The following is a 20,850-nucleotide window of genomic DNA, read 5'->3' as shown; positions in this document are numbered from 1 at the left end:
GGCCCGTTGACCAATTTTATTGAAAGATTGTTGTTTTTGAACCCTTTAGAGTGGGGACCCGTTCAAATTAGGGTGTCTACAATAATATTTCACAGTCTTTATTAAGTAGATCTACAATGGGTGAAAATAATACTTGGGCATTTAGATCAAGAAATAACCTAATTACTTATTGTCAAATTTTTTATAATAATTTTTTATTTTTTTTATTTTTTTTATTTTTGTTAATTGGAGATGACGAGTTTAATGCATGGATTAATCAAGCTTTTGCTCCACCATATGACAAAATTGGTAGAAATACTCTTAAAAAGGAAGTAATGAAATTATATAAGTCAAAACAGAAGAAATAAAAAGTTTATAAGTAAATGCATTTGGAAAAATATGTATTACATCTGGCATGTGTAAATTTGTTCAAAATATATATAGACTACATATGTATCACAAAACATTATATAGATTCGGATTGAGAACATAATAAAAGAATAATTAGTTTTAATCAAATCCCAATTGCTAAAACTAGACTTGCACTTGTCGAGATTATAGAATATGCATATGAAGATTATGAAATTACTATATTACTTTAGACAATGCTTCAAATAATGATGCAACTGTAAGAAATCTAGTACAAAATTTAATTATTGATGAAATATTTCAAAAATTATTTCATGTTCATTGTACCGCATACATACTAAATCTTATAGTCCAATATGAAATAAAATATTATAAGAAACTTTTTTCTTGTATTAGAGATTTTGTTAGTTGTATTAGATATCCATCATTTGAGTTTCGTAGATTTGAAGAATTATATAGATTAAACGATTTAGACCCATGAAAATTTGCATTGGATTAGATGTACCATACCGATAAAATGCAACATATGAAATGTTAAACCAAATTTTACCATATAAAAATGTAGTTAATCATTTTCTGGATGAGTCTAATTCAAAATTAAAAATAAATAAAAAAGAATTGGGAAATACAAAAAATATAAGAGATTTTTTAAAAATATTTTCTGATTCAAAATTATTTTCAAAAGTAAAATATGTAAGTTCTATTGCAATTAATGAAAATGAAATTTATTCGTTTCAATAAATATTAGAATTTTATTAAATAGGTTATATATTGGTTGGTTTTAAATTTAAGTTTTTGACACAACCATTAAATGGATCGAGCGGGTTTGGTAAATTTTCATTATACCCTTATTTTAACAGGAACACGAACACACGAAGAAGATACTTTAGAATGTAAAAAAAAAAAAAAAAAAAAATTGAGTTGTTGACTGGCTTCCAAGTTTTTGAAGAGTCGGTAGATATTTTCAAAAATATCTGAAAATATCGGACCAATCTATTATCAATGGGTAGATGATTGACATTGACCAGAGGGGTACCGGTGCATGAGTCCACTCTTTGTGGATAATGAGAACGTGCCCAACAGGCATTGTTTTGGAATGTTAAATTTGGATTTTTTTGAGTCACAAGTCTCCAAAAATTGATTTTAAATTCTAAACTCAGAAGAATCTCCCTATCCTAAAACACCATCTTTCATGGAAATTCCTTTGAATCCAACACCCCAGTAAATTAATCTTCACCATGGGTATCAGTCGAGGTCATGGGATCGAAGCTGGTGTTGGAATTTTTCAAATATAAAATTATTATTATTTTTTATTTGTTTTGTCTTTTTCCTTCAAAATAAAAAATCCTTGTCACACGTTTAGAATTTTGATCCAGTGTTTTGAGGTGATGCTTCACCATGCACATGTTGGGGATATTATGTACTCTTGAAACAAAGATTATAAATCCAAAAGAATATATTGTAGAAAATGAAAATCAGAAAGAATTTATCGATTTGAATGTGATTGAGATTAAGAAGAGCCACTGTAACAAAAATCAAATTCGCACCCCTTTAAGATGATATCCACAATACAAAAGATTGGTGATTAATCAAATAAAGTGATTCTTCATCAAATCACTTAATATACAAGAAACCAATCTACTAAGTTGGGTTGTGGATGTTTATGGGGAAAAAAGAAGAAGAAAGTCTTCCAAACGACATTCATGGAGGACTATAACATGGCCATACAACAATCAAATCAAATAGTTTTAGACATTGGAACAGGAACTTAAAGTGAGCTATTTTTAAGACCTAAAACATTTAGGAGCCAATAAATCAAATAAAAATTCAGGAAAATTCTATTAAAAATCCATTGGAACTTTAGTAGATTCTATAAGAAATATGAATATACAATTTCTATTTTCTTGACATATCTATAAATCTACTTTCGGAGAAACTTGCCACCCTTCCAGGATGCTTCAGTGGTTGTGATCCTTGCAAGAAACAAAGGAGTGTCTCCCGAATAACTGAATTCAACTTTAGCGAATCCATTAATCTACACTAACTTCCTTCTACACCACATTTCATACTTCCGAAGGTTGTAAATGACCAAGAATAGCAAAACTAAAACACCCTGCAAGGCACACATTTGGAAGGAAAACAAACCCTGATATTAGAAAATGGAACAAAAAAAATCTTAACTTCTACTCAAGAAACCATATCAAAGAATGGGAAAACTTACATATTGGTTAATTTTCCGACGCAAGTTCCTCAGGTGGCACATATACATGTACTTGTCTCAAAAACAAAACAAAACAACTGCACTTCTCGGTCAATCTATGGAGCATTCAGCAAACTATATTTTCCTCCTATAAGAATAAACATCTGCAAAAGCCTCCAATGGATTCTTCAATCTACATGTTAAGTCTAGCTACATGGGATCCAAACGCATACCCACTCAACAGAGAACAATGGCTACAAGGTATTTGTTTCACGAGATAATGCGGTAATCAACTTGTCCTTTGTCAGCTGGTCAGATCCTTGAGACTTTACCACGAAAGTGTGGAACACGGTATCATTGCAAGTGGAAATCTTCGACTCCATCACGTTGATTTGTTCCTCTTTGAATGCCTCGATGACTCTTGATACAGGGTGAGTATCCAATGGGCAACTCACGTGTACAATAACTTCATCATGAACAGCTTGAATGTTGATGTCCGGGTTAAGATTCCGATTCTCCGCAGCTGAATCTTTCTCAGATTCCATGTCCTTGAGCTTCTTTTGAAGCTCGGTGATGTAAGTGATGGCATCTCCAAGCAAAGAAGCTTTGTCCATCTTGGAAATGTTTGGCACAACAGCTCTCAATGCATAGAATCTCTGATTAAGCTTCTCTCGACGCTGCCTCTCTGCCTCAACATGGTTTAGTGGCTCATCTCTTCCATTCGCGGGCTTTCGGCCCCGCTTCCTCGGTCTCCGCTCATCAGAAGGGATCAAGTGGTCTTCCTTGCACGGTGCCTCAACATCTGAGTGCTCTGATTCAAGAGAATTAGGCCCAGTGATCACAGATGCCCTTGAAGTTGCTCCCCCGCTGAAATCCATTTGCCTCGATGTCTGCCTTGGTTGCTGAAATTGGCTCATCTGAGGCTCCATGCCATTGTTGATAGCCACAATTCTGCTACCAAACTTCTGTTGATTACTAACCGGGGCTTGAGACTGAGAACCATAAACTTCTGAAGTCAACCCAGGTTTTACATTATTGATTTGTGACCAACTCATACCACGAAGATCCTTCTGATTGTTTTGAAATGGAAGCCCATTCCCATTAGGGTACACCACCCAGGGCTTCTCGTTAAGCTGAGAATAAACTAGGTTCGTATCGTGCCTGATCTTGGGAAATTCGTTTGGTCGCTCCTTCAAACCATAACTACATGCGGGTTCGTTTTCATCTTTCTTCTCACTCACTAATGGTAAAGATGTAGCCATTATCGGCTTGACTTGGATCACAGGGGTGGTCGAGAATGTTGACTTTATAGTCAACAACACCCCTAAATTCTCAGGTATCGATCTCACCGATCCTAATTCAACCACCCCATTATCGGTGGGAAAGAGAACAACAGTTTGGATCCCAGCAGACCTTCCAAGGAATGATCGAACACAATATTCGGATGGTGATTTCAAGGCATCCTTAATCCATAAGTGCTTCCCTAATTGCAAAACTTTACCAGGGGCACCTTCACCCCTCAGGAAGGAGAAGTACATCGATGCAAGGAAGAACATTTCCATGTCGGTAACTCGGTCTAATCCGAGTGCATAATTCTCCTCATCCGATCCCCCAAAGTACATATGGAGTTTCTGAAGCACTCTCTTCCTCATCTTCTGTTGGGTTTCATCTTCAATTTGGAGATTGAGAAAGCAAACAGCTTTGGATTCCTCTCCTTCTTTTGGATCTCTACAATACCCATCTCCCCAACCCAAAACCAAATCCCCAAACTTCGACCTCGAAATCTGCCAAAAGATTGAATAATTCCAACTGAAATTCGACCCATTTGGGCTTTCGACGAGCTCGGAGAGCTTGTTTTGCAAGTTTTCATCACTCCCAAGAGCAGTTAACAAGCCTTCAGAATACATGGGGGTTGTCCTCAAGTGGTTGAAGGCCTGCGCACCCAAGACTGCTACAACCATTGATTTCTCCTCATCATTCCAAAACCCATCACTCGTTCCCATCTTAATCTTCAATTCTTCAACACTACTTCACAAAATGAGCCAAAACTAGAGAACCCCACAAAACAAAACCTAAAAAATTTCAAACTCAATCCTCAAAGTTCAAACCCAACCCAACAAAACCCAAACGCCAGATGGAATTTATTTTAAGAAACAACAAATTATTCCTACCTATCCAAGAAAAAAAAACATCAAACCCAGATCTCAAAACAACAACAACAAAAAACTCCCCAAAACAAACAAGATAAACGAAAAACCTCACATTTTTTTATATATTTCCTCTGTTCTTCTACTTCCGCTCCATCCCATTGTTTCAGATCTTACAAGTTACAATTAAGTCCAAATTTCACAAACCCAGATTCAAAAACCCCCCAAATAAAAAAAAAAATAATAACAAAAAGAAATTCTGACAAATTCAAAATTCAAACAAGATACACACCTACAAAACTGGCGAGTAAGATTCAAATGCCCATCAAAGTTTTCTGTTCTAGATATGCAAATTTCCCGGGAAAGCAACTGTCGAATTTTCACAAAGAAATCTATCTATAAAAATCTTCTCTCTTGCTCTTTCTTTACTTGTTCTTTGCTTAATCGAGAGCGAGCGAGAGACACGAGAGAGAGAGAGAGAGGCTATTTTCAGTTTCTCTCTTAAACTCTAACCAGATCTTGAACCATGGTTGGGTTTAAAAAAAAGGTTTTAAGAAGTTCGAGTTGAGGGGCTGAAATTAAAGTAGTCGGCAAGGTCTTTTTCGTTGTTTTTATTTGCAGTACCAGTTGATATAATCAACTAATGGAATATTGCCACGTGGTAAAAGAATGCGAGTTATCCACGCAATCCTTTCTTTTTCCTAACATTTATGTTGTTTTAAATACACATCTAATTTAAGTTAGTTGTTACCTTAAATTCCTTTGCAACATTATATATATTTTTATCCAAATGAGGAAATAATGAATTGGATATTTTTGGTACAAGATAGGGGCATTATCGTCTTTTTCATCTTAACCTATATAATGGATAGGGCCCATAGGATCCTAATCACAAATTTCTTCTTCACATGGACAACGTGGGATGCATTGAAAATAATAAAGATAAAGAGGCAGGTCTAGATGTGCAACCCACCTTCAAAGTTGAAGAATTTTTTTTTTAAAAGTCACCTCTAGAGATATTTCAAATATTCTAAGATAAAATATACATATTTTTTAATATTAAATATTTAGGGAGCAATTTTCATTTTGATCTTAGAAAAAATCACTAGGGCTATTGATGGATCAGAGTCGATCTAGAACTGATTCTATAAGTGTATCAAACTTGAAATCAATTTGAACCCTTATCGAATCTTAGTATTAGCATCCAATTATCGAAATCCGATATGATAACAATCAAATTGAAACTCAAATCCTCATTTCAAATATGAAATTATATGGTAGGTGTTAATTAGTCTAGTTGATAAAGTCTTTGAATGATGATATCAAAGATCTGGATTCGAATTTCACAAATATCGAGTTACTGATAAAAATAAAATAAAATTATATGATCAAAACAAATTAGATTTCTAATTTGATCTACAACCCATTTCATTGAAAATCCTAGAAATCGAAATATCTCACTTGAAACCTTTGTGTGGCACAAATAAGCCTTCAAAGGCATTGGATCGAGTTTTATTATTCATCGTGGGGTATGCACATAATGAATTCAATGGCTATAAATCACTAATGAAGTTGATTTTGATGTGAAACCACCAATAAGTGGGTTGATGTGGGCCCATGTGAACACTTTGGACTATCAATTAAGTCAACGGCCAAGATCGATTAAACATAGTCGACCTTTTCCATAGCTACGCACAGCCACCCATCTTATTATGGAAATTACTAAACTGTCCTCGTAACTACCTTATTAAGGGGAAAAGCATACGTGTGCACTTACACGTGGAACATTTCATGCAAATTACACGTGTCCTCATAGCATCTAATCTGATATTTTGAACGAAGATCATGTAAAGCTTGTGAAGAACACGTGATCTCAACGTGAACCGATAGAGGCGGAGAAGAACGTGAACCGCATTTCATATTCTCTGCTTTAAATTCGGTATATAACTCTATAACGTGTTCGGCGTGTGTTCAGAATTTAACCCTATAACTTTATGACGTGGCACTATAATTTCTTCCCAGTTAGGGTTCGGGTTCGGATCCGGATCCTGTTAGGGTTTGACTAAGTCTTAATCGAACCCTAAAGGCCTAAACTCCTATTAGGCCTAAGTCGTCTATAGCCTATGCACAAGCCCAACTCTAATGGACTTGGACGTTACAAAAATATTAAACTTTTTATTTGGTAAATTACTTTGACCCCCTGTGGTTCGGCATAATTCCATATCGACCCCCCTATCATTTTGACAATTTCACTTACCTCGCCTTTCACAGTTGGTGTTAAAATTTGGATTTTATTTTACTATTTTACCCTCTCATTTTCTATTTTTTATAATAGAAATTAAATTTTAAAACTATAAAAATGTCTCTGTCTAAGCATTCTCAAGTAAACCCAATTTTTTTACAGGGATATTTTTGTTTACAAATTTTCTTTAAAAAAAAAATTTTCATTTTTTAATTATTTGGTTGATGGCAAGTAAATGGAAGGGGGTAAGTGCAATTGTCAAAACATTAGGGGGCCGACATAAAATTTTGCAAACCATAGGAGGTATCCTTTTTGTGTTCATTTAAGAGAATTGGGGATCCAATCTTTATTCTGATTGAAAGGATAACTAGTGGGTGAAAAAAGATTTATGCATTTAGTATTATAAGGATTCAAAGATTTTGAATTATATCAACAATCCAATGGACTAACTTGGCATACTATATCATATAACAACAACTAATCCAAAGATTTGGGGCCCACTAAGACTATGTTTGGATTGAAAGAAGTGGAGAGAAGATAAACTTATTATGAAAAGAGAAGAGAAACTCAATTCTCTCGACCTTGTTTAGAATGACAGGAGGGAACTTGGGATAATTTCGAAATTTTAAATATCTTAAAAGAGATCTAGGGACAGAATTGAAATTATAAAATATTTTAAAGGATTTCTTTCATCTTCTCTCTACTTTTGGAGAGAGAAAATTCATATTTTTTCTTTTCTCTTCTCCCCAATTCCTTTCTCTTCTCTCCCCACTTAACAATCCAAACAAGAGAAATTGAGAGAAACTTATTTATTTTCTCTTATCTTCTATCCATTTCTCTCAATCCAAACACAACGTAAAGGAATCATGTTCTTTTATTCTATTTTACCCAAAGCCAATTTTTTTTTGTTTGTTATTGAGAGTAAGTTTATGTGTGTTTTAATTCTCTCTATGTACATTTGTCTCGTTGGCCGTTTCAGGACTTTGAAAGAGCTAGCTCTTTCACTAATTCCTCTCAATTGGTGACGATTGACGACAACTCTTCCTACCCTCTCTCTCTTTCCTAAGAAATGAGTGAATAGCCGAAAGTGGGGATGAGATAATTAAAACGAAAGAGATATTTTTTGCTCACATAATTTTCATCACATGCTCATAGAATCTACATTGCGTGCCATCTCAAACCTAATAAAGGTAGTTTGGTGAAATGGGGATGCCATTCAATATACACGGACCCATGTAATTGGTGGATCCCGAATTCTATAAGTGCCGCCGTGAGCAAATTAAAATAAAATTAGGTAAACCCCACTCCTTGGAATTTTATTTTTCTTAAAAAAAACGAAGAATTCTCAGATTGATGTGTTATAAGAAAAATCTAGCATGCCAACATGGTAACCAAGTTGGATTTTGAGAATTATTTAGTGCCGACAGTTTGCCTAATTTGGATAAATTCAGAATAATTTTGAAAAATATCAAGCAAATTGATTAGTCAAACAGAAAATCGAATAGAACGATAGAGAAAAAATAACTATTTATTTTTGAAAAAATAGCTAATCGATCAATCAATGCCTCTTCTTTTTTGGTGGGCACCTTATTTTACCACTTTTTTCTCTCCTAATTTTCTCTAAAATTCCATGTACTTTATGACTGTACCTAGCAACATAATTTTCTTCAAATTCTAACAGTCCAAACCTTATATTTAGCTGAAATTGGGTACAAAATATGGTGGACCCATGTGACCATATTTGTCGCACCAGGTGACCCACAATTTTACTTAGGTCAAATGTATGATATTTTTCGATCAAGTTGACTTCTAACCTAATATAGAGCCATGGGGGTAATGTGGTACAAATTCAACGATTGGTCGCTATCTTATTTTGTGTGGCGCACCTTTACTCAATTTGTCCCTGGCCCATGCAGGAACACATGCTTTGAAGAAAGTAATAATGGCTTAGAAAACGTGTGATTGTGGTCACCTAGCTGTCAACGGATCGAATCAGACCCAAAATCCAATCGGATAATTTTGATCCAATAGATTATCGGATTGGTTCTAAATCAACCATGTCCCAATCTGATAGGATCCAATAAATAAATTTTAATTTAATTCATAGTTTATCACTTGTTAACCAAACTTATGCTCATAATAAATTTTAGAATATTGATATAGAACCGTTCCTGGGTTTTGAAGTAGATTAATAATGGATGGAGTTATATTTGAAACAACCCATTCTGATTAAATAATATTTGGAATTCATTTCTCATTGTTTTGATTTCAAGTTCGAGTCGAGAAAATTGATATATAAAAATAATGAAATTTGATTTTTAAATTTTAATTTTTAATAGTAAATGATTTGTATCTTTCTTTTAATAGTTAGTGAATACTTCACATATTATCTGCCAGGTTTAAAAATTCACAAACACTTTCCTCACTAACATAGTAAGGGAAAAGGTTTTACTAATCCTCATCCATCGTCAAAAAGGACTTCAAGATGTGTAAACAAGATTTCGAAGTTTATTACAAATCTCGATAACTTATTTTATGAATCTCGAAATCTTTTGATGGTGGATGAGATTTATAATAAGGTCTTTTTTTTTCCTCATTATGTTGGTAAGACTAGTCAGACTCTTAAAAATTCATTAATGACATCAAGTCATAATTTGATGGTTCAATTATACATTTTATATTTAAAAGTTAGCCGCGTGTTACCCAATATATGTATGAGAATTCAACGCAAACCTAGAACTTCAATAATAGAGGTTTATTTTGTTAGACCATGATAACAATAAGGTGTCACCATTTTGGGGATAATGGATAGGGACATGATTTCAAAATATTATGTGTGTTGATTATGAATAAATAATAAAAAATTAGGATAATTTTGGCCTAATCCAACATCAGATATGTATCAGGAAACATCCTTAAAAAAAAGTCAAATTAATGTAGTACTCCTTGACCAAGGTCATCCATCAAAGAGGAAGAATCATCGTGTTATATTAAAGTATTCGCATATATTGAAAATGAGTTGTACTTGAGAGACTTTACAATTCACATTGATTTTACCCTTTAATGGAATTATAGACTTTACCCATTGATTTTCATCTATGGTTCCATATATACATCAACAAAAGCAAAGTGTGAATCAATGTGAATTTTAAAGTCACTTCAATAATATTCAATGAAAATGACACATGTCAATGAGTACCCAAGTTGCCTGATGTTTTCAAAATCAATTATCAGATGTTATTGTAAAAATATTCATGTTACAATAAAATTGTAATAGTACTGTTGAAACTTTTTATTATAATTTAGGATTATCTAGTACCTTAGAATCAATCTTTTTTATTTTTATTTTTATGACGGGGGTGTCTGAACTTACGTTTGACTAGGGGGTCGGAAGAGCCAAAGCATATGGGTCCTTCCCCTAGGTACGTGCAACACCCGCACATCATATGCACTAGGTAAGTGAGGGTGCGCCCTTGCGGGTGGTCCCGAGGAAATACTGCTCATATTGGGTATCGAACTCACAACCTACGAACTCTCACTGCTTATTGGATCCGAAATTCCCCTTGAGTCAGCCCCTCGAGGTTACTTCTGACTCAATCTTTGTATGCCTCGGTAGCAATGTTATTAGAGAGTTATCAATTTTCTCATATAGTCGATTTCAATGTGGGACATGTACTTCAATTATACCTTTTGTAGACACCCCAATTTGGACGGGCCTCTACTCGAAAGGGCCCAAAAATACAGATTTTTCAATAAAAATTGTCAACGGGTCTCAAAGTCCCAAATCAATCGAAATATGGCATTTTGATCGAATCGAGACTCCTGAGACCTTCTAATGGTTTAGTGGGCCCATCAAAGGGATTTGACCTACCCTACAATTTTCCAACTCTACCGCTTCATCCATGTATCCCAGAAATACCAAATTTTTAACAAAATTCTCCGACGGGCCTAAAAAACCTGATTTACCAACACGTGGCATTTCGATCAATCCAATAATTCAAAAATCCTAAAAAGATAAAAAAAAAAAATATGTAAAATGAGACTTGGGACCATCTCCACTTTTCTTACCCCTCACCGCTCCGCTCCGAATCCGAAGAAATTCTAAGCCCTCCTAAGGCCCATAAACCCTCAACACTCACAAAATACATTTCTCACCTTATCCCTTAACCTAAATCCAATCCCACACCACCTAAAACCCAAAACATACCCACCCTCAAAAATCCAATAACTCAAAATCATTTCATAACCCAAGCCCAATACACTAAAAACCCACTAACTCTTATCCATATCCAATTCACATCCAACCCATAATCCTAACCCACAAACCACTACCCACATCAACCAATCACCATCTTGATAATCAAATATGACACATGTCATCACCCCATCTCACCTCTCTCATTCAACTATCTACTTCCATTAATTTTCTTTAAACCTCATCTACCCACACATCAACCCATCACATTTTCTCTAAAAAATCGCATCAACCTATACCCTCCCTTAATTTACCATCATTACTCCCTATAAACCTCCATTCTCTCAAACAAACACATCAACCCACACCCTTCCCTAACCTACCCTCATAATTCCTAACCTCTATTCTCTCAAATCAAACACATCAACCCATACCTCCCCCTAACCTATCATCATTATACCCCTCCCTAATCTACTATTATCATTTCCTATAAACCCATCTCTACAATCTAAACCTACACCCATCCTCTCAAATCAAACACTCATTCTCTCCCATCAATTAAATCTAAACCCCTAATCTCCACACATCTTGCCACATGTCATCATCTCCCTTACCCTCCAATCACCTTCTTACACCCTCCATTCTCTTAAATCAAACACCACTCAATCAATCAACCACCTTCTTAAACACACATCATCTCACCTCACCAAACACTCCACCCAAATGGTTTGGGTAAAATCCAAATCATTTGAATCAAAACACAACCCATTTATCCTCATTACATAACTACCTATCTCTCAACTCCTAATTTCATACCCCCTATTTTTAAAACATATGCCATTCTCTACTCTCCCCTACTTCACCTTATTATACCCCTAAAATAACCCCTCGACATCTATAAATACCCCCCCTCTTCTCAAAAATGGTTTCCAACCCTCACTACAAAATCTCTTACCAAGTCTCACAAAAAATCACTCTACTCTCTACTCTCAATTCTCTACTCATCTCTTCACTACTTTCTCATACTAATTTAAAAGGAGTTACATTCTCATAACTCACTAAGGACCTTAGAAGACATTGAAGAAAAAGAAGAAAAAAAAGATTGAAGCTTCAAGGTGGGTACAACAAAATACCCCCCTCTCTCTCTCTATCCTCTCCTCCTCCCTTTTCTATTATCCCCTCCTCTCTTTATTTTATTTTAGATAGCTTTTAAGATATGATGTTTTCCCTCATTTATCTCCGATAGATCGAACTTCGGTTTGGTCGAAAGTACAAGAATTGTAACCACCTTCATAAATAAATAAAAACAAAACCGATTTAACCCATCAAATCGTTTTGAGGCAATCGATTTTTGGGGCTTTCTCAACTCCTGAGAATGGATCCATAACCATCGCCAACACTTTTAAAAATGTGTTATTCCCAAGGCTAATGCCCATTCGGATCATTTCTATCAATTAGATGATCCTTGTAAGCCAAAGCCGATAGGAAATCCCTATTTAGGGTACACATTATCAACACGTGACACTTTGTTTTTCATATTTTTTTAATCGAAATGATTGAGTTGAGTTGAGGTTACCGCCACTTGATGGGGAGAAAATAGTGCCTAAGACCTTTCATTTTCTCCAACCGATCCACTTACCCCAAATCTCAATGTTTGATTAGTTCTTATCCATCGTGAATCACTACGTGCCAAAAATGTCACTTTTTAGAAAAATGTGCATCGGGTGACCATTCACACCCACTTACAAAATGAATGGTGGCGACTCCAATCCTTATTAGAGGTGGTCGTCGTAATGACGAAAACCACGTATCTACACCTTCTAATAATGAACATAGTCAGCTGAATCTAAAATTTTAGTACTATAGGGTTGCTTCTGATTCCAAGGTTCTCATACCCAAAACCCAAAACATATAAGAATCATGGGTATATGTGAATTCAAATCAAAATCAACGAGTTGACACCATTATCTTTGACACAATGCTTTTCAATACATCATAAATTTATGAGTTGTGTTGGAGTGACCTTAGTAGGGGATACCTTGACGTGGTGGCGCGTGCATGTCCGTAGATGCGTTTTAGTCGTCTATCCCCCACTAAGGTCACTCCAAAATTAATATAAATTTATACTAGTTGTACATTTTGAATGATTTGTCCGAACTTTTTACATTTTCATCTAACTGTTGGTGGTTTATGATCTAACTCAATTTCGTATGAATCCCTTATACTTCTAATTTATATATTTACTATGGTTCGTCTATGTGCCTACGTATCACGACCCCATTCTTTCGAAGCGAGGTCGTGCGGCGCAAGGGTGTCAAATCCACTTGCAAGCTTATAAAATGATCGTACACCACACACACGTAGCTAGCAAACAAGTAAACGAGGCAACATGAGGCAAAGCCCGGAGGCAACTTTGTTGATATAATATTGATTACACGGGATAACGCGTTACAAAAGCAATAGATGCGTTACAAGCAAATAGATCATCCTATGACACGTGAGACTTCCACGGAGCTGGGCTTCAAGGGCTTCAACAACGTGGGTGTAGGCCGGGGATTGGGATAGCACTGACACCCTTCCTACAAAGTGTATACTTTTCCTTTCCTAAGTTTCCAGAAGGAAACATTTAAAATTGGAGGCCGGTCATACTCCCTTATTACGAAAATGCCACTAAGCTAACAAGTTTGCCCTGGTTCGGGGCTGACATGTACCATAAGCTAACAGATATGCCCTGATACGGGGGCTGACATGGCTTCATAACGAGCCTTACATGATATTATATGGGTGCTCCCGGGTAGCTCTGGGGCAAGCTTACACCTAACTCTAGGTGACAGATGATGTGGTCGTTACAGACTCCCCCACCTATTCTGCAGACGTTTTTCTCGCATTGACCTGGCAAACTCTTCAATCGACTGCTTGAAAGGTTGTAGGTTCTCTGCATTCTCCTGTGTAGCTTCAAATTCTGGCATGTTCGGTGTGACGAAAGTACTCTATGTGCTGCTGTTGCTGGATGGAACTGCTGCTGAAATGACGTCTTCAAGAACTTTGTCGACAACACGCTCTGGCTGAAAATCTGAATGAGAAGTGGTACGTGTTGGAATGCTGCGTGCGGGATCTCCTAGATCTGCATGGTACGGCTTGAGACTTCTTGCATGGATGACAGAATAGATGCTGCGTAATCTGTACGATAACCAGAGTTTAGCAAACCTGTACTTCCTTGGACTGTGTCTCCTGTAGCCTGAAACAATAGTGTGAGAAGTTAAACACTGTTGGCCTGATGTAAGTTCAAAAGCACTCTTGTTGGAGGAGGAGTTCTTCTGAAAGGTGGAATTGAACAAATTCGCCCAATTCTGATGATCGGCATTGGCAAGATGCCTAAAATACTCCAACGCAGAACTGAATCTCTCCGTTAGCCAAATTGATTGATGATGTACACTGGTTAGAAAATCAAGTTAGAATCCAAGTAGTCTGCACGGTCTGTCCCATAACTTTTCTGTGACTCTTGAATCTCTGACGTTGACAACACTCTGAGGTACATCCCAATTCTTATTGAATCTTTGACGAAGTAACTGAGGGGCTTCTTCTGCAACTTGAATCTTACAGTAACCTGTTATCTGACCTAACTCTAAAAAACACTTGGCTGTCCCAAGCTTATCAAACAAGTCGGTAACTGGTTGGATAGGATACTTGTTTTGGAAGGTGATCTTCTTCGATGCTCGATAATCGATACAACGCCGTGAAGACCCAAACTTCTTCTATTGCTTTCTCAACTCAATTAGTCTTGGAGGATTCATCCTGAAAGGCCTCTCTATAAGAGGTATGGCAACAGGTAGCAATTCATTCTGATGATCTATCGACCTACGTGGTTGTAGTGTCTTCAGAAGCTCATTCGCTATCATGTCATCAACTTCTGCTAAAACCTGTGTAACTTGTGTAGGAGTTAAACTATGGTCCTGTTCTACGAATTCAACTCTTAAGGAAGTAATGTACGGTTGCTTACCTTTCTTCAACCCTTTCTTCACCTGAATAGCTAAAATCAAATTTCCCTCTTCCTTGCCTATGGAGACAGGAACAAAGCTTGGACATTCACCTAGCATGCCCAAGGTGTTGGCGAATGACATCGGTACAACACTGTTCTGTCGCATGAAATCCATCCCAATAACAACTCTGAATTCATCGAGCGGAACTGCGAGTAAATCAAGCTTACCCTTCCATGTACCTATCTTGACGGACACTGACTTGGCCGAACCTTGGATAGGAGTGGCTTGAGAGTTTACAACTTTCATACGGCTTGAACCTTTATTTAACCGAATATTGAGACGCTTCGCTTCTGCAAGGGTAATGAAGCTGTGCGTTGCTCCTATATCAACCATTGCCTAGGTGGTCTTCCGACCAACTTCAATATCGACATACATAAGACCCTTCCGTTTTCGGCTATTCTGAGTCTCAGATGTCTACTTCATTGCATTCAAAAGATGCAAGGCTCCCATGTGAGGAGAATCTTCATGATCTCACCCACTCGTACTCTCGTGACTAGGGTCACTCTGGGAAGTTAATAATGTAGTAAATTTGTCTCGCTGTAGGCACTTAAATGTCTTGTGAGGCCCACTACACAAAACGCATTCATGCTTGTGACGACGCTTGACTGGCGAGGTACTTCTGCTCTGTGAAGGAGAGGAGTTCCGTGAGGATCCAGGACTGGAACTCTTTCTATGCCCTCCATTCTTGCCATTCGAAGACTTTTTTGTGTACTTAGGTTGCTGGTAGTAACCCTTCGACTGAGGATGTACATACTATTGGCTCCCTCCCGCAGGAGTAGAATCAGTCAACCGCTCAGCTGCTGCAATTACAGACGCGAGATCTTCCACACGTTGCCGTTGGAGTTCTGTCTGAACCCAAGGCTTGAGTCTTTCTTGGAATGAGAACAACTTGTTTTTCTCTGACATGTCACGGATATCAAGCATCAAGGCTAAAAACTGCTTGACGTACTCGTGAACTGTACCTATATGTTGGAGTTGCCTCAACTTTTTGTGGGCAATGAACTCCACGTTCTCTGGTAAGAACTAGTGCTTCAATTCTTTCTTGAGGTCCTCCCATGTATCGATGGAACATTGGTCACTTTCCATCTCGGTATACTTTGTCCGCCACCATAGCTTGGCGTCACTTGCAAGATACATAGAAGCAGTTGTTACTTTTACCTCTTCGGAATCCGGACAAGCTGTACGGAAGTATTGCTCCATGTCGAACAGGAAATTCTCGAGCTCTTTCGCATCGCGAACACCATCGAAGGTGCGTGGCTCGTGTACTCGCATACGCGAGGGAGAAGCTTCACTACTGGTAGGCCGTTCGTTACCAATGGCGCGGATCAGGAGACTTACTTTCGTAGTGAGCTCCGTAATCTGTTCCTGTAAGGCGACTAGGTTGCCTCGGGTATCTTCCTCGAGGTCTATCACTCTAGTTCTGAATGTCTCGGATCTTTCCTCCAGCGTGCACTGACGACCATCTAATTGCGCAATACCATCAACTATATCAGATAGCATACCTATCTTTTCCTCCAATACCTCAATACGTTCCTTGTTTGTACGTGGTGCTGGTGTGTTTAGAGCGGGTTGGCTCGCGGTAGTTCCTCTTGCCACAGTTCGCGTGAACTGTGCTCAAACAACTGTAGCTCTGATACCAACTATCACGGTCCTATTCTTTCGAAGCGAGGTCGTGCGGCGCAAGGGGGTCAAATCCACTTGCAAGCTTGTAAAATGATCGTACACCACACACACGTAGCTAGCAAACAAGTAAATGAGACAACACGAGGTAAAGTCCGGAGGCAACTTTGTTGATATAATATTGATTACATGGGGTAACGCGTTACAAAAGCAATAGATGCGTTACAAGAAAATAGATGATCCTATGACATGCGAGAAAGAATTAGTAAGATTCGATTATACCATTGGATTCGTAACGAAAAATTATTGAATATGGATTATTTATTTGTCATTTTTGGAGATCAGGAAGTTGAATTATCGTCAAAAACGAAAACGACATCAAGTTTAGGGGTCACCTCAGGCCAAAAATGTAAATTTTTGATGGAGACATAATTTTTAGAAATTGACTACACCATTAGATCCGGAACGAAAACTTAGGCGAAATAGAGTATTCATTCGTCAATTTTGGAGTCCGAATGGCCAAGTTATCGTCGATCAAAACAATAGGCGAAATACCAAATTCGTCCCAAATTTCACATAAATAATATTTTAATTTTTTTTCATAAACTCATCTTCCCCAACGCGTCCATACGGTCGAAACATATAAAAACGAATTTTTTTTTTCTCTTTGATCTTCCACCTCAGATCTCTCACAAACGGCTCACCGTCGACGATTGACGCAGAAGGGAGAAATGTCCGCAGCTACGTTCTCTACAAAACCCACCCAACCTTTCTTCGTTTCACTTTCTATTTCACCCGATATCGTCAAAAATCAGCCGTATTTGGATACGGAAATTTCGAAATTTTGACCTCGGATTTCATCCGTTTCGGGGTCAAACCGTCTTCCGACGCAGAAGGGAGAAACGTCCGTAGCCTCATTCTCTACATAACCCAATCAAATTCCTTCCGTTTTCTCATCTTTTTCAACCCGTATCGTCAAAAATCAGTCGTACGTATATACGTGGATTTCGAAAACTTCGACCTCGAATTTCATCGGTTTCGGGGTCAAACCGTCTTTCGCCGTAGAAGGGAGAAGAGACGAGCACATCGAGATCTTCAAAACCACCTGGCCGATTTCGAAAATCAGTTGCTTCGAAGTTCGGTCCATCTCGATTTTCGTGCCTATCGCCTCGATTTCCGCGCCCGTGGTTCAATCGTTTCGCCTGAAGATTGTAAGGAACTCTCAATTTCTATTAGTAATCGTAGATTGTGAAAATTGCATTTAGGATTTTATTAAAAATTTGTGGTGAGTTTCCAAAATATAGAATTCTTATGTTATTTAAAAATTCACGCCAGAAATTGCATGTTTGATATGTTTAATTGTATTTTTAACAAATTATACGTGGGTAGGATATTTTATCGGGTTATTTCTGCCAGTTGGGTCCTGTGCACCGCTTGGACCCTGTTTTAATATAAGTTTTATATTTTTTTCTAGATTTTTGATAGAAATGAATTTCATAGTTAGAAAAACGATTTACTATTCAATTAACTCATGTTGAGTTGATGAATATCAGAAAATGGATGTTTTATTGAAGAGATTGAAAATTGTAAAAATCGGAAAAAGGGAAAAAGGGTATGAAACGGTAAAATGTCAGATTCACACCCGAGGGGTGATGTCTGCATTTTACGTTGTTGTGCTGTGTGTAGGTTGGTGAACAGATATCTAGGGATAATATTATTGGTTGCATGTTTATTTCCTTTCTGTTAGCTCGAGGCGCTGTTTACGTTTCCGTTATGTTACTTATTTTAGGCCGGGTGGCCACACTTGCATGGTAGGAAACTGGATATCCATTCTCAACCTTGTATTGTTAATTTCTCTTTTGTTTTCAAATGAAAATAATATACATATGTAGCTATTTTGTGAGCTGTTAAAGAGTTTGTGAATGCCTGAAGGGATAGTGCGTCATATCATCCGGAGTGGTGTACTATCCTGGGATGGACGGTAGGGACCACCAAGCTCATACGTGGTATGGGACGCGTATGAGAATGGAGTCACAACTGGAATTCGGGTTTATTCCTCTCTATCTTTACCAGTGAACTTGTGATGTAAAGGTGGTCGTATACGAATGGTTTGTATATTTGGGAATCACATGCACGCCTGATAGGCATAGACGAAGATGATTAGTCAGTGATCACTAACAATCTATAGTAGTCGAACGTTCTGACACATCGAAAAGAGACCCATTGCTTACGGTCACGTCAAACGGCCAGCCTGAACCGGATAAATGGTCAACCAAGCGTGGTAAGTGCAGCGACCGGCCACAAAATCAGGAACTAAAAGTCAGAGAGAAATTATAACATCATGTCCCGACTGGGAGCGATCCAGTCGTGAATCCCAACTCTCTAATTCCAATACTCCACCATTGTGTATTATGTATCTGTTGCTTATTTTGATATATAAAATGAAATGCACGTTTAATGTTTCCATTTGATCAATTAGATTTGTATAAAAAGAGAATGTTATAGTGAGTAATGCTGATTGATGTAATTTGAGTTTTAAAACGTTTAGTTGCTCATCCCTGGCTATATGTACCAGTTAATCGTAGTTTCTTCTGTAAAATTTTGTATATTTTAAAATGATCCAGTATGCTTATTCGTTCATGTTAGGAGGGGTTATTGGTAGAAATTATTTGTTTCCCTACTGGGTAACCATTGTTACTCACCCTTTCCTTCTCCATTTTTTAGTTTCAGATTCAGAGCTTGGTGAAGCAGGTATAGAGCACGTATGAGGATCATCTGGTTGGTCAGATAGACAACCAGAGTCCGTTACTTAGTAAGTACTAGGGCTATACCCTCTAGTGATGTCAGTTTCTCCAGGTAGTCTTATGGATTCTGTCTTGAGTGTTAGGAATTCTGTTAGAGTGAGGAATTTTGTATAATCCTGTATATAATTTTTCTTCTTCCGCACTCTGATCTATCGGATATTATTAGACGTATATAGGCTTCCGCTAGTATCATATTTTGTTTGTTATATGAAGGATTGTATGTCGTTTATCAGGTGCAGGTTGAATCGCCTTGGAATGCTAACATAAACAGAGGAGACCATGCCGAAATTTCGAGGTGCCACCTCGTACCTTGAAATCTGACATGAGGATTTGTGTTAGCGTTCGGCGGGGCGCCACACGGTCATACTCCCTTATTACGAAAATGCCACTAAGCTAACAAGTTTGCCCTGGCACAGGGCTGACATGTACCCTAAGCTAATAGATATGCCCTGATACGGGGGTTGACATGGCTTCATAACGAGCCTTACATGATATTACATGGGTGCTCCCGGGTAGCTCTGGGGCAAGCTTACACCTAACTCTAGGTGACAGATGATGTCGCCGTTACACTACGGCACATGCATCATCTTTAGGGTTTAAGGGGGTAAAAACAAAAAAAGAATAAAGTTGGAGAGGCAGTATTAAAAAAACTTTAAAATTAAGGGAGTGAAAGAGGAGGAATAGTAAAGTTGAAGAGGTATTATTAGGAAGGTGGTAAAGAGGCAAGAGCATCCTCTTTGAGGTTCAAGAGGAAAGATAGTAAAGTTAGATGAGTATTATAGAAAAAGTGGGTAAAAGAAGGAATATGGTAAAATTGGATGAATGAGTGTAGTTGTGTTTTATTATATAGAATGATAAACTCCCCCCCTCCTAAAAAAAACACTTTTAATTTATATTTATATGTATATGTTATATGTTTATTGTATGAATGAGTCATAAAACCTCATTAATCTTGAATAAGTTTATTGTCATGTTTTTGATGTCTAAGTGCTTTATCTAATTTGATGGCTTGATATCTTTCTATTGATCTTTGAGTTATATATAGAGAGAGTTTGATAATTTTTCCATAATATTTTTAAACGAATTGAATAATTGAAATTTTTAGATAATATAATACGATTTTACTTAAAATTGCAAAGAATGGATTCAAGACCACATATAAGACAACGATGTGTTAAAATCTTATCTAACGATTCATCAATTTGTAAAATCATGAGTTGAACTGTAAATTAATTGCTACAAAATGAACCGGAG

At 37.2% G+C, this 20,850-nt stretch overlaps 1 pseudogene across 1 annotated transcript; it reads right to left on the bottom strand.

The window, feature by feature from the left end:
* Positions 1-1,872: 1,872 nt before the first annotated feature.
* On the bottom strand, positions 1,873-5,237 carry LOC147390912 (transcription factor MTB1 pseudogene; annotated as a pseudogene). Its single transcript, XR_015182911.1, has 2 exons — positions 2,570-5,237; positions 1,873-2,461 (listed from the first exon to the last, which is right to left on the bottom strand). The product of XR_015182911.1 is annotated as a transcription factor MTB1 pseudogene (transcript).
* Positions 5,238-20,850: the final 15,613 nt, after the last annotated feature.

The sequence above is a fragment of the Akebia trifoliata genome, chromosome 11 (genome assembly GCF_017979445.1).
Source record: "Akebia trifoliata isolate Shusen 1 chromosome 11, ASM1797944v1, whole genome shotgun sequence".
In the NCBI taxonomy this organism is placed as follows: Eukaryota; Viridiplantae; Streptophyta; class Magnoliopsida; order Ranunculales; family Lardizabalaceae; genus Akebia; species Akebia trifoliata.
The sequence above is the reverse complement of the archived record's forward strand: the minus strand, read 5'-3'. Positions and strand labels throughout refer to the sequence as shown.